The sequence below is a fragment of the Zea mays genome, unplaced genomic scaffold (genome assembly GCF_902167145.1).
Source record: "Zea mays cultivar B73 unplaced genomic scaffold, Zm-B73-REFERENCE-NAM-5.0 scaffold_34, whole genome shotgun sequence".
Lineage (NCBI taxonomy): Eukaryota > Viridiplantae > Streptophyta > Magnoliopsida > Poales > Poaceae > Zea > Zea mays.
The window spans coordinates 132501-146079 of record NW_023366970.1 but is presented as its reverse complement, the minus strand read 5'-3'; positions in this window follow the sequence as shown (position 1 = coordinate 146079).

The following is a 13579-nucleotide window of genomic DNA, read 5'->3' as shown; positions in this document are numbered from 1 at the left end:
TTTAGGGGGAATTACACTTACTTGTTTTCTAGTACAAGTCGCTACCGGTTTTGCTATGACTTTTTACTACCGACCGACCGTTACAGAGGCTTTTTCCTCCGTTCAATATATAATGACGGAGGCCAACTTTGGTTGGTTAATCCGATCGGTTCATCGATGGTCAGCAAGTATGATGGTTCTAATGATGATCCTGCACGTATTTCGTGTGTATCTCACAGGTGGATTTAAAAAACCCCGTGAATTAACTTGGGTCACAGGCGTGGTTTTGGCTGTATTGACTGCATCATTTGGTGTAACTGGTTATTCTTTGCCTTGGGATCAAATTGGTTATTGGGCAGTCAAAATTGTTACAGGTGTACCCGAAGCTATTCCGGTAATAGGGTCCCCTTTAGTGGAATTATTACGTGGAAGTGCTAGTGTGGGCCAATCCACTTTGACTCGTTTTTATAGTTTACATACCTTTGTACTACCTCTGCTTACTGCCGTATTTATGTTAATGCACTTTCCAATGATACGTAAGCAAGGTATTTCGGGTCCGTTATAGGGAAGGCATAGCATAGAGAATTCTAATTCTCATATATCATATCGGGTAGGTTGTGGTATTTCATTGCTACAAACATGGGTTATTGTAAAATAAGACATGTCATTTGGATACTTCTCTTCAACTTCGAAGTATTTTTATACAAATAGTTGAAGTGAATTTTACGAAAGAAAATAAGGCGGATTATGGGAGTGTGTGACTTGAATTATTAATTTGGCCATGCAGATAGAGAATTGGATCTGCCACATTAGAATTCACGACCAAAGGTGTCTCCGCATCCAATCAACACGTAAGTCCCCTATCTAGGAAGGATAGGCTGGTTCACTCGAGGAGAATATTTTCTATGATCATACCCCACCAACCATGTCATCCATGAACAGGCTCCGTAAGATCCTATAGAGTATAAATGGAATAAGTCATGTGATATGATCCAATTCAATTTTTATTACACTTACTTTTTATTATAGTATGGAAATGCATTCATTTTCTTTGCATCGATTTTGATCCGCAATACTATCGGAGTAAAAGAAGGGATCTAAGGAAGAACGCAGGCTAAACTTTTTGATTTTTTATTAGTAACAAGTAAATACTTTGTTTGGACATAAGAAACTTGCGATATCGAGGGGATAAACAACAACTAATCAAGAGACAATCCACAAAGCAATTGATCATGATCAAATTTGTAAGCCCACTTGGATATTGAGCATTTAAGCATAAGAATAGGATTCTTTTCAATGAGTAGTTATAGGCGCAACTTCGGAAAAGATAATTTGATAAAGTTTTTCTTACCTTGAGTCATTGAGTCATTATATACCCCTATTCTATTGTGGATCCTCCACGGTCTTATTTCTTTCATTCTTGCTCGAGCCGGATGATGAAAAATTCTCATGTCCGGTTCCTTTGGGGGATGGATCCTAAAGAATTCACCTATCCCAATAACAAAGAAACCTGACTTAAATGATCCTGTATTAAGAGCAAAATTAGCTAAAGGGATGGGACATAATTATTATGGGGAACCCGCGTGGCCCAACGATCTTTTATACATTTTTCCAGTAGTAATTCTAGGTACTATTGCGTGTAATGTAGGTTTAGCGGTTCTAGAGCCGTCAATGATTGGTGAACCGGCGGATCCGTTTGCAACTCCTTTGGAAATATTACCCGAGTGGTACTTCTTTCCCGTATTTCAAATACTCCGTACAGTACCCAATAAGTTATTGGGCGTTCTCTTAATGGTTTCTGTGCCAACGGGCTTATTGACAGTACCCTTTCTAGAGAATGTCAATAAATTCCAAAATCCATTTCGTCGCCCAGTAGCTACGACCGTTTTTTTAATCGGTACTGCAGTAGCTCTTTGGTTAGGTATTGGAGCAACATTACCCATTGATAAATCCTTAACTTTAGGTCTTTTTTAGTTTAGGGATTTTTCGAGTTGATTCATTCCACCGCGAAGTCCCCTGCATGGGTATCTAGGAAATAGTTACTTCCAAGTGAATCTTCCCTAGATACCTAAAATCTATTTTATTATGATCCATTTCGCGAAAATATAGATTATGCCAAAGATGCCAAATTGCTTTCTTTTTTCTTTTTATTCTAACTCAAAAAAGAAGAAGAGGAAAAAATTGCAATGATTTAAAGCGAGAACTTGTTCTTAGGTAAATCAATTGGGAGATGCTTCTCTAGAGTGTCCCATATCAGTTTTCCATCTTCCATACGAAAACTATTAATTTGCATAAGATCTTCTTCAGTCTTACTCAAAAGGTCCAATAGTGTATGTATATTGGCCCTTTTGAGACAATTATACGTTCTAGAAGGCAATTCTAATTGATCAATAAAAATACAATTCAATGGAATTCCTTTTTTGTTTTTCTTTAGATTAGTGAATCTTTTTTGAAAGGTTAAAAGGGGTGGAGTTAACCTGTTTTTATTTTCTTCGAAACTAGTGCCCTCTTCCTCTGTGTGTAGAAAAGGAAGAAATAAATCAATCAAATTACGAGAAGCTTCATAAAGCGCTTCTTTAGGAGTTAAACTTCCATTCGTCCATATTTCTAAAAAAAGTATCTCGTGTTTTTCATTTCCATTCCCACAAGAAAAAATACTATAATTCACATTTCGAACAGGCATGAATACAGCATCTATAGGATAACTTCCATCTTGAGAGTTCTTTCTGAGTTCCGTATGATATGCGCGATCTCTCTTGATCTGTAACTCAATACAGAAATCAACGGGTTCTCTCAAGTTAGCTATAGGTTGTGTCGTATCAACGATTTCTACGGAAGGCGGTAAGATTATATCTTGAGCGGTTATGTATCTAGGACCTTTGACGCAAATTGATGCGTCTCTAACTCCATAGAGATTACTTCTCAATACAATTTCTTTCAAATTTAGTAAAATTTCTTGTATGGATTCTTCAATACCTACTATTGTGGAATATTCATGTGGCACGTTCCCAAATTTGGCGCGTGTGATACATGTTCCTTCTATTTCTCCAAGTAAAGCTCTTCGCAAGGCAATACCGACAGTATCCGCTTGACCTTTTCTAAGCGGAGACAGAATGAAACGACCATAATAAAGACGTTTACTATCTACTCTTGATTCAACACACTTCCACTCTAGTGTTTGAGTGGATCCTGTTATCTCTTCTCGAACCATAACAGACTAGTATTATTTGATCATTGAATCGTTTATTTCTCTTGAAAGCGGTTTCATTTTTTTTTACAGACGTCTTTTTTTAGGAGGTCGACATCCATTATGCGGCATAGGTGTTACATCGCGTATACAACTTAACCGTACACCACTTTTAGCAATGGCTCGTAATGCGGCATCTCTTCCGCTACCAGCACCTTTTACCATAACTTCTGCTCGTTGCAAACCCACTGTACGAATAGCATCTACTGCTGTTCTTTGACCAGCATAGGGTGATGCTTTTCTTGAGCTTTTGAATCCACAAGTACCTGCGGAGGACCAGAAAACGACCCGACCTTGTGGGTCTGTAACGGTTATAATGGTATTGTTGAAACTAGCTTGAACATGAATAATCCCTTTTGTTATTCTACGTGCACTCTTCCGTAAACTAAAACGGGCATTCCTACGCAAACCAATACGCACTTTCTTACGTGAACCTATTTTTGGTATAGCTTTTGTCATATTTTATTATCTCATAAATATGAGTTAGAAATAACAAAAAGAAAAAAGATACAAAGATATCCGTTTCAGGTTAAAATATATCCTTTACTTTCATTTTTTTTATTTGCAATTTGGGCATTTCCGTGGGTACTTTTTACTTTAATTAGAAAGAAAAGCTATTAGAAAGAAAAGCTTCTTTTTCGAAAGATTACCCCTGTCTTTGTTTATGCTTCGGATTGGAACAAATGACTCTAATTCGCCCACGCCTGCGAATCAGTCGACATTTTGTACAAATTTTACGAACGGAAGCTCTTATTTTCATATATGGGTATTCCTTTCTTAAACTATGAATCTATTCTTTTGGAAAAAATAAGTCTCTTCACTTAAATTTTGAAACTTGGAAGTTATTACCCCAGAAAAACCTAATCCTTTGAATCTTTGGTATCCTTCAAATCTTCAGTATCCTTCGAGTCTTCGGTACGCTTCGAATCCTTATGGGGAAGTCTATAAATTATACGACCTTTGCTGGAATCATAACGACTTATTTCAATTTTGACCCTATCCCCCATCAGTATTCGTATAGAACTAGACCGGATCTTTCCTGAAATATAGCCCAGGATGATCGTGTCATTCTCTAGGCGAACGCGGAACATTCCGTTGGGTAGGGCTTCCGTAACTAAACCTTCGAAAGTGACTTTTGCTTCTCTCGGGTTTTTTTTTTCTCTACTATTTTTTTTTTCTGTCATATATTTTTCTCCTATTTTTCTATTTTTATTTTCAAAATAGGAAGTTCGAGATAGAATTTGGGTACTATAGGTGGGGCCATTACCATATATAACATAAAACTTCTCCCCCAATTCTGTTTAGTCGAGCTTCTCGATCTGTCATTATACCTCGAGAAGTAGAAAGAATAGCAATTCCCATTCCGCCCAAAACCTTAGGAATTCCTTGATAGTTGGCATAAATTCGTAAGCCAGGTCGGCTGATACGCTTTAAAAAGGTTCTAGTTCTATATATTCCCTTTCTAGTCTTTCTCCTTTGATGTCGCAAAGTTGAAACCAAGAAATATCTGTTACTTTCCTGATGTTTCCGAACACTTTCAATAAAACCCTCTCGTAGAAGTATTTTAACAATGTTTTCGGTAATATTTGTGGATACTACTCGAACAGTTCCTTTTTTATTCATGTCTGCGTTTCTTATAGAGGTTAGTAAATCAGCAATAGTGTCCTTGCCCATAAGACTCTAATTCTAGGTTCCTCCTAATTTTTCTATAATCAACATGTTTTCCCTTTTCTTTAAATTTAGGATTTTTAAGCATATACGTGAGACAAAATCTACTAATTTTTTCTTTGATCTATATCTCGTCTACTAGTATTTATAATACTTCAGGAGCTAATGAAACTATTTTAGTCAAATTCAATTCTCTTAATTCTTCGGCAACCGCGCCAAAAACTCGAGTTCCTTTTGGATTTCCTTTTTGATCAATGATAACTGCTGCATTGTCATCATAGCGTATTATTATACCGTCGTCGCCTTTGAATTCTTTACGTGTACGTACAATTACAGCTCGAATTACTTCGGATCTTTCTAGAGGCATTTGGGGCACTGCGTCTTTGATTACAGCAATAATAACATCACCAATACGAGCATATCGCTGATTACCAGCGGCTCCTATGACTCGAATACACATCAATTTTCGAGCTCCACTGTTATCTGCTACATTTAAAAGGGTCTGAGGTTGAATCATATTATTTGGATTTCCATTTGTTATTTCAATGCAAAAGGATGAAAGAAATATTGTCTTTCCAGAAAGAAAAACCAGGGGTTTTTTATCTTCAATATTCCTTTTTGGGGTTCTATATCTCTAATCGAAGAAATTGACTTCGTATGGGCATTTTACTGGCAGCTATAGAGATAGCTGCTCTAGCTACAGTTTCGGATACTCCGCTCATTTCATAAAGTATTCGACCTGGTTTAACAACGGCTACCCAATATTCGGGGGATCCCTTTCCCGAGCCCATACGTGTTTCTGTGGGTCTTATTGTAACCGGTTTGTCGGGAAATATACGCACCCATATTTTTCCACCACGACGTGCATATCGTGTCATTGCTCTTCGTCCTGCTTCTATCTGTCTCGCGGTGATCCAAGCGGGTTCAAGTACTTGAAGAGCATATCTACCAAAACAAATATGATTGCCTCGGCAGGATTTTCCCTTCATTCTTCCTCTATGTTGTTTACGAAATCTAGTTCTTTTGGGGTTATAGTCGATGGTTCTTTCTTAGTTCCATCTCTACTACAAAACTGGACATGAGAGTTTCTTCTCATCCAGCTCCTCGCGAATGAAATGAGAAAGCGTGCGAATGTCATTTCTCTAATTCCATAATATTCAAAAATATTATAGATAGATACACATCAATATATAATAGAAAAAGTTAGGTTTTTTTGATTTTGACTTTCTTAAACTTAAAAAAGAAAAATAAATATATAGTCAAGAAAGAAGATCTAGAATATATCCAAATTCAATATTTATATAAAATGTAATCCTTCCTTTTTTGGAATCTCCTTTTTTTTTATTCTTATTGAATCGTGGTAAAGTATTCTAATCCAATAAGGATTTCGCGGGCGAATATTTACTCTTTCCTGTCTTATTTGTTAATTTAGAACCTTATCAAATAAAGCAATTTTTTTGGTTTGTTCCGCCATCCCACCCAATGAAGTGTTAGGATTCTTTTCAATAAAATCCTATGTAGTCATAGGTTTTGTCGTTCCCACAGCTTCTCCTTTAATGGTTAGGTTTGAATCCTGCAATGGAGCTTCCAATTTTTTTTTCCGAGTCAATTTTCTCAGTTTTATTAACCCGGCTGCTCTTTATTTATTGCTTTATATTTTTATTTGTTGTTTCAAAAGTCAAGTTACGATTTCGAATTCTCTCTTTTTTTTGAGAATTTTATTATATTGATGCTTTATCACATTGCCTTTTTTTTATGATGTAATTCATAGACCATACATATGGGAATCCTATATCTTTCTTATTCTTCTTCCTTCTATCTATCATCCCTCCTTTTATCCACATCCCTTTAGTTTTGCTTCACAGCCTAGAATCAGGTTTCTTTTGTAGAGAAAAAAATGCAGTTGCTACAACTATATGATAGATCTACTCATTTTTGATAGATGTATTTATTCACATAGTGACTGTTTCTTAGTTAGGATCTCGACAATACGAAGCAATAGGTTGGTTATTAGTTAATTTTCTATCATTACTAAGTTTTTTTCCATTTTTGACCCTAAAGAAAAAACTAACGAGTCACACACTAAGCATAGCAATTATATTAAAAGATTTCTTAATTTTCATTAAATCTTATAGAAAGAGGGATACTTTCTTCTTTTTGTTAGGGATTTTTGGAAAAAACAAGGTTCTGTCTTTTGTTATTCTATCACTGGGCGGAATGGGAAGACATGGTTAGTTATTCTTCTTCTACGAATATCCAAATTTTGACACCTAATACTCCATAGCTAGTTCGAATTGGATAGCAGCAATAATCAATTTTAGCGCGAATTGTTTGGAGGGGTAGTCTACCCCTTTTTGATGCATTCGGCACGTGCAATTTCTTTTCTGCTAGACGACCCGCAATTGGATTTTTATTCCCTTTATATCCGCTTTTTTAGTTAATTCAATAGCTTTTTTCATTGCTTTTCGGAATGAAACTCTATTTTTTAATTGGAAAGCTATATATTCCGCAAGAATATTAGGTTGTCTATAAGGTTCTTTAACCTTTTCGATAGCAATATTAAGTCTCTGGTTTACAGAATTAACTTCCTTTTGGAGATCTTTCTCTAATTCTTCGATTGCTCCCTTTTTCTTTAATAAGTTGGGAATCCAATATGGATTATGACGTGGATTGTATCGATTTCTTTTTGAATTTCTATATGGTGTAATTACTTCAGAACTTGAGTCTGATTCCATTTTTCTATTCGAGCCTTTTTTCCTATTCTTTTGTATATAGTTCTTGATACAATTCCGTATTTTTTTATCTTCCTGTAGACCTTCAGAATAATTTTTTTGGTTGTGCGAACCAAAAGGAATGGTGATTTTGGGTTGTACCAAGTCTGAAACCGAGTGGATTTATTTTTTGTCCCATATTTTCTATTATATTTCTTTTTTTTTTACTGGGAATCGAAATCTTAGATTGATCTAAAGATTATTTTGATTTCTTTACTATATTTAGTACAATTGTTATATTACACATCGTTTTTTTATAGAATAACTACGTCCTCGAGCTCGAGGTCTGAATTTTTTCATAATAGTACTCCTACTGACTTCGGCTTTAGTGATGAATAATTCGTTTTGTCGAAATCCCTATAATGAGTAGCATTTGCTGCTGCCGAATAAACCAACTTTAAGATGGGATACGATGCTCGATAAGGCATGAGATTCAGTATCATAACGGTTTCCTCGTAGTAACGCCAGCGAATCTCATCTAGAACTCTTTGTGCTTTGAAAACAGACATATGTATGCGTTTTTGTGCTTTGAAAACCCGTTCGAATTTAAGTAGACGATCGGTTGGAACTTTCTTGCGAGTTTTTCTCAGCCCCTTCTTCTTCTTTATCCTAGGGGTATACTTTACCAATTTGAAACTTGTCATAAATAAGGTTATTACCCGCCTACCTTTACTTTATTTGATTATTTGAATCCTATAAATTTGTTTATTCTGAATCTTTCTATTCTGAATTCAATTAACGACGAGATTTAGTATCCTTTCTTGTACTTTCATAACTCGTGAAATGCCGAGTAGGCACGAATTCCCCCAATTTGCGACCTACCATAGGATTTGTTATGTAAATAGGTATATGTTCTTTTCCATTATGAATCGCGATTGTATGGCCAACCATTGCGGGTAGAATGCTAGATGCCCGGGACCACGTTACTATTATTTCTTTCTCCTCCTTCATATTGACCTTTTCGATTTTTGCCAATAAATGACGAGCTACAAAAGGATTCGTTTTTTTTTCGTGTCACAGCTGATTACTCCTTTTTTCATTTTAAAGAGTGGCATCCTATGTCCACTATCTCGATCGAGGTATGGAGGTCAGAATAAATAGGAATAATAATGAATGGAAAAAGAGAAAATCCTTTAGCTGGATAAGGGGCGGATGTAGCCAAGTGGATCAAGGCAGTGGATTGTGAATCCACCATGCGCGGGTTCAATTCCCGTCGTTCGCCCATCGCATTATTGCAAATTCCAAAAATGCAATTTTCCATATTCCTAGTTACGTATTTACTTACGGCGACGAAGAATAAACTATCACTATATTTTTTCCTTTTCCTAGTTCTTCTTCCAAGCGCAGGATAACCCCAAGGGGTTGTGGGTTTTTTTCTACCAATGGGGGCTTTCCCTTCACCACCCCCATGGGGGTGGTCCACAGGGTTCATAACTACCCCTCTTACTACGGGGCGTTTACCTAGCCAACACTTAGATCCGGCTCTACCCAAACTTTTTTGGTTCACCCCAACATTACCCACTTGTCCGACTGTTGCTAAGCAGTTTTGGGATACCAAAACGGACCTCCCCAGATGGTAATCTTAAAGTGGCCAATTTACCCTCTTTTGCAATCAGTTTCGCTACAGCACCTGCTGCTCTAGCTAATTGCCCACCCCTTCCACGTGTGATTTCTATGTTATGTATGGCCGTGCCTAAGGGCATATCGGTTGAAGTAGATTCTTCTTTTTTCTCAAAAAAACCCCTTCCCAAACTGTACAAGCTTCTTCCAAAGCATACGGCTTTCTAGATGTATATGACGATCTCTAGACCAGATGGATCTTATATGAATCGTATGATGAAGTACCACATGAGTGGATATATAGAAAAGGAATCCAAATCCGCCGAATCGCTCATGTTATGATCTTCTACATCCTAGGTCTCCGCGTTCCGTCATCTGGCTTATGTTCTTCATGTAGCATTCAGATCGAATGACTCTATGAAATTACGTCGATACTTCCACATATTATGGGTAACGTAGGAGACATCCCTATTTTCACCCGGGGGTCTTAATTACCACTGCTTAACTTTCAATTCGCCTCTGACCATCAAATTAAATGTGAATAACCCGTCCTCCTCTCTTTTGAAACAAGGGGCGCTTCCGGTTCTGTGCGTGCTTCAAACAATTTTGTCTTCTCCATATTACCATATCTCTAGAGTCATAATTTTCTATGAGGAACTACTGAACTCAATCACTTGCTGCCGTTACTCAACAGTTTTCTGTTGAGGTCTATCCCGTAGAGGTAGTCAAATTGGATCAGTGATCGATTTCTAGGTTTCGTCGTAAACCTAATTGGTTACTTCCAATTACGTAAATCAATAGTTCAAACCGCACTCAAAGGTAGGGCATTTCCCATTGATATAGGAACTTTTGTACCAGAAACAATAGTATCTCCAATTATAGCCCCTCTGGGATGTAAAATATATCTCTTCTCACCATCCCCATAGTGTATGAGACAAATGTATGCATTTCGATTAGGGTCGTATTCTATGGTTATGATTCTACCAGATATGTCTTTTTGATTCCGTCGAAAATCGATTTTACGGTATAGGCGCTTATGACCTCCCCCTCTATGCCTTGCGGTAATGATTCCTCTGGCATTACGACCTTTACCACAACGGTGCCGTCCATGGATCAATTATTTCGTGGATTGGATTTCACTTGCCTGTCTACGGTTCCCTTGCGTGTGCTCGGGATAGGTGTTTTGTATAAATGGTTCGCCGTATTATTAAGTATTCTCCTTTAGTTCGTTTCTCTATCTAGAAGTGGAATAGAATAACCCGGTTGAAGGGTAATGATCATACGTCTGTAATGCATTGTATGTCCCAGAATAGGTCCCATTCTTCTACCCTTTCCGGGTAGTCGATGGCTATTCACAGCTACTACCTTAACACCAAAGAAGAGTTCGACCCAATGCCTTTATTTCTGTCTTAGTGAATCCCGATTCGACATTAAAAGTATATTGATTCTTTCCAATAAACGAAGACCTCTTTTCTGTAAATACTGCGTATTTGATTCCATCCATAAATCGACTTTCCCCCCTATGCTCTGAGTTCCAGTATCGATAAGAATTCGAGTTCTTATTGTTCTTATGTTATGGTATGAATATACCATACCAATTCGTTATGTATGGATGATGGATGAGATTCCATGGATAGAGAGCCAATTCCAATAGGACCGTTCCCGTTCGCGTGCATCCAGCAGGAATTGAACCCGCAAATTTACCAATTATGAGTTGGGCGCTTTAACCATTCAGCCATGGATGCTTAACAGGGATCATCGTACATCGTAAATAACCAATTTTCATATAGAAAGACATATCATAGAAAAATGAAATCGAAAATATTCGGAGATGGCAAATATTCGGAGATGACTATGAAAACACCTCTCCGGATCCTCGAATTGAAAGAGAGACTGAGAGGGATCAAGAATCCTAATTCTCGCTATTTGGAATGGATCCAATTCTATTGAGTCTGACCCATAGTGATCATTTCTCTTTAGCAAAGAATGACCTTGGTTATCAAAGGATTGAACAACCGAGATCCATTTACTTATGATACCTAGTTGACATTGCTAACAAGGATCTAATGAATTATGAGTTTAATAGATTCTCTTTAGCAGAAAGACGTATATTCCTTGCTCATTATCAGACAATCACTTATTCCCAAACCTCGTGTGGGGCTAATCGTTTTCATTTACCATCTCATGGAAAACCCTTTTCGTTCCGCTTAGCCCTATCGGGTATTTTAGTGATAGGTTCTATAGGAACTGGACAATCCTATTTGGTCAAATACCTAACGAAAAATTCCTATTTTCCTTTCATTAAGGTACGAGGGCTTCTTATTCCACAAGAACGAAAGCACCTTTTCATTCTTTCATATACTAGGGGTTTTTACTTGGAAAAGACAATGTTCCATACTAAAGGATTCGGTCCATAACCACGAGTTCCAGTGCACTAGATCTTGTAGCACTTAGCAACGAGGCCCTATCCATTAGTATTCCACATAAGAAATCCATTATAGAAACTAATACAATTAGATTAGCTCTTCATAGACAAACTTGGGGTTTGCGAGCCAAGATAAGACCGGCTCGGGATCATGGGACCCTTTTCTATCAGATAGGAGGGGATCTTGTACAAAATAGACTCTAAGTAATAACCCCATAGATCCTATATCTATCTATATAAAGAGGCAATCGTGTCAGGAAGCGGCTTTTTCTTTGGCCAAACGGTACTTCGAACTTGGAACGAGCATGAAGAGATTAACGAGACTTCTTTCTCTTTTGAGTTTTTCTGGCGGACCGGTCGCGCAAGATCTTTGGTCTTCCCCCGGAACCGATGAAAAAGTGGGTCGCTTCTTATGGACTCGCTCAGAATGATTCTCTCTAATCTATAGTTCATGGCCTATTAGAAGTAGAAGGTGCTCTGGTGCAATCCTTACCGACAGAAAAAGATTGCAGTCGGGTGATAATAATCGAGTGCCATTACTTCGTCGGTCCGAACCAAGGAATCCGTTAGAAATGTTTTGAAATGGATATTGTTCTCTCTTTGATTAGGGATGCTATATGAAAAGAAGTGGAGTTTGAAAAGGGAACGGAAATGGTCAAACCGGAACTGCTAGAGGAACGAATTTTCAATAGCATAACTTGGGCTCCTAGAATATGGGGCCCTTGGGACAATCTATTTGATTGCAGGGACAGGTACGCTGAATATGACTGGGGATTTTCCTATGGGTATTGGAGCGGGTCCAAGCAGATTAAAGAGGATGAGTTGTCAGGAGACTGCTATTTATTCGAATTATTTCCTGGTATATTTATCATAAAAAGGGGGAGGTGCAAGAGACTGATTCGGACTTCTTGCAGAGTGGAACAATGCAGTACCAGACACGAGATATATCTTTCAAAGAAGAAGGCTTTTTTCGAATAAGCCAATTGATTTGGGACCTTCGGATCCATTCTTTTTCCTATTCAAAGATCAGGCCTTTGTCTCTGTGTTTTCACGTCGAGAATTCTTTGCAGATGAAGATGAAGAGATGGCAAAGCGGCTTAGTACCAGTACCTGGAGAAAAAAGCCTCCTAAACATATGGCTAGCAACTGGTTCACAGGAGTACGCAAGAAAGGCAAAAGCACTACGAATTATTGATTTAGGAATGGGAATGGGCTAGAACCCTGGGCTCTTCCTTATATAATTAATGGTCTTTTCATTCTAATACTCTATCCGAGAGTTCTCAGTATTTAGCAAAGCTGTTCCTATCTAACGGAAGGCTCCTGGATCAAATGACAAAGACATTGTTTGTGGAGAAAGAGGTGGCTTTTCCCGGATGAAATGAAACATTTCATTTGTGTAACAGGAGAAAGATTTCCCACTCCTTAGCCGTAAAGATATGTGGCCATGAAAAAGGGAGGGGATTCAGTGGAACAGGATTGGCCGGGCGGTAGAGTCGTGGAAACACTTGTTGATTCCTATTTTGGACCCTAGCTCCATGGAACAATATGCTACTGCGGAAACATGGAAGAATTGCAATCTTAGATCAAAACACTATGTATGGGATGATATGAACTGCCTAAATAAGAATTCTGAGCGTCGAATAACCTGAGTACTAACTACATCAAACAATTTGCATTAATGAAACTGTGTAAATCCACCGGATAATCAAAAATACGCATGTCTGATGAAATGGTTGTTGCTATCTGTTTCCATAACGAATCCTTGGTTTAACTGAATAAGTAAAGAAAATGGGCCCTTTCTCTTCGTCTCAGATCGATGGATCTTCTCGATTGGAAGATCTCCCATATGGATAATACACATTCCAGTTGACCGAGCCTAATGCTAATTGTTTTGTTCCGAAGCAAAGATATCCGCGGAGGCCGGTTCGT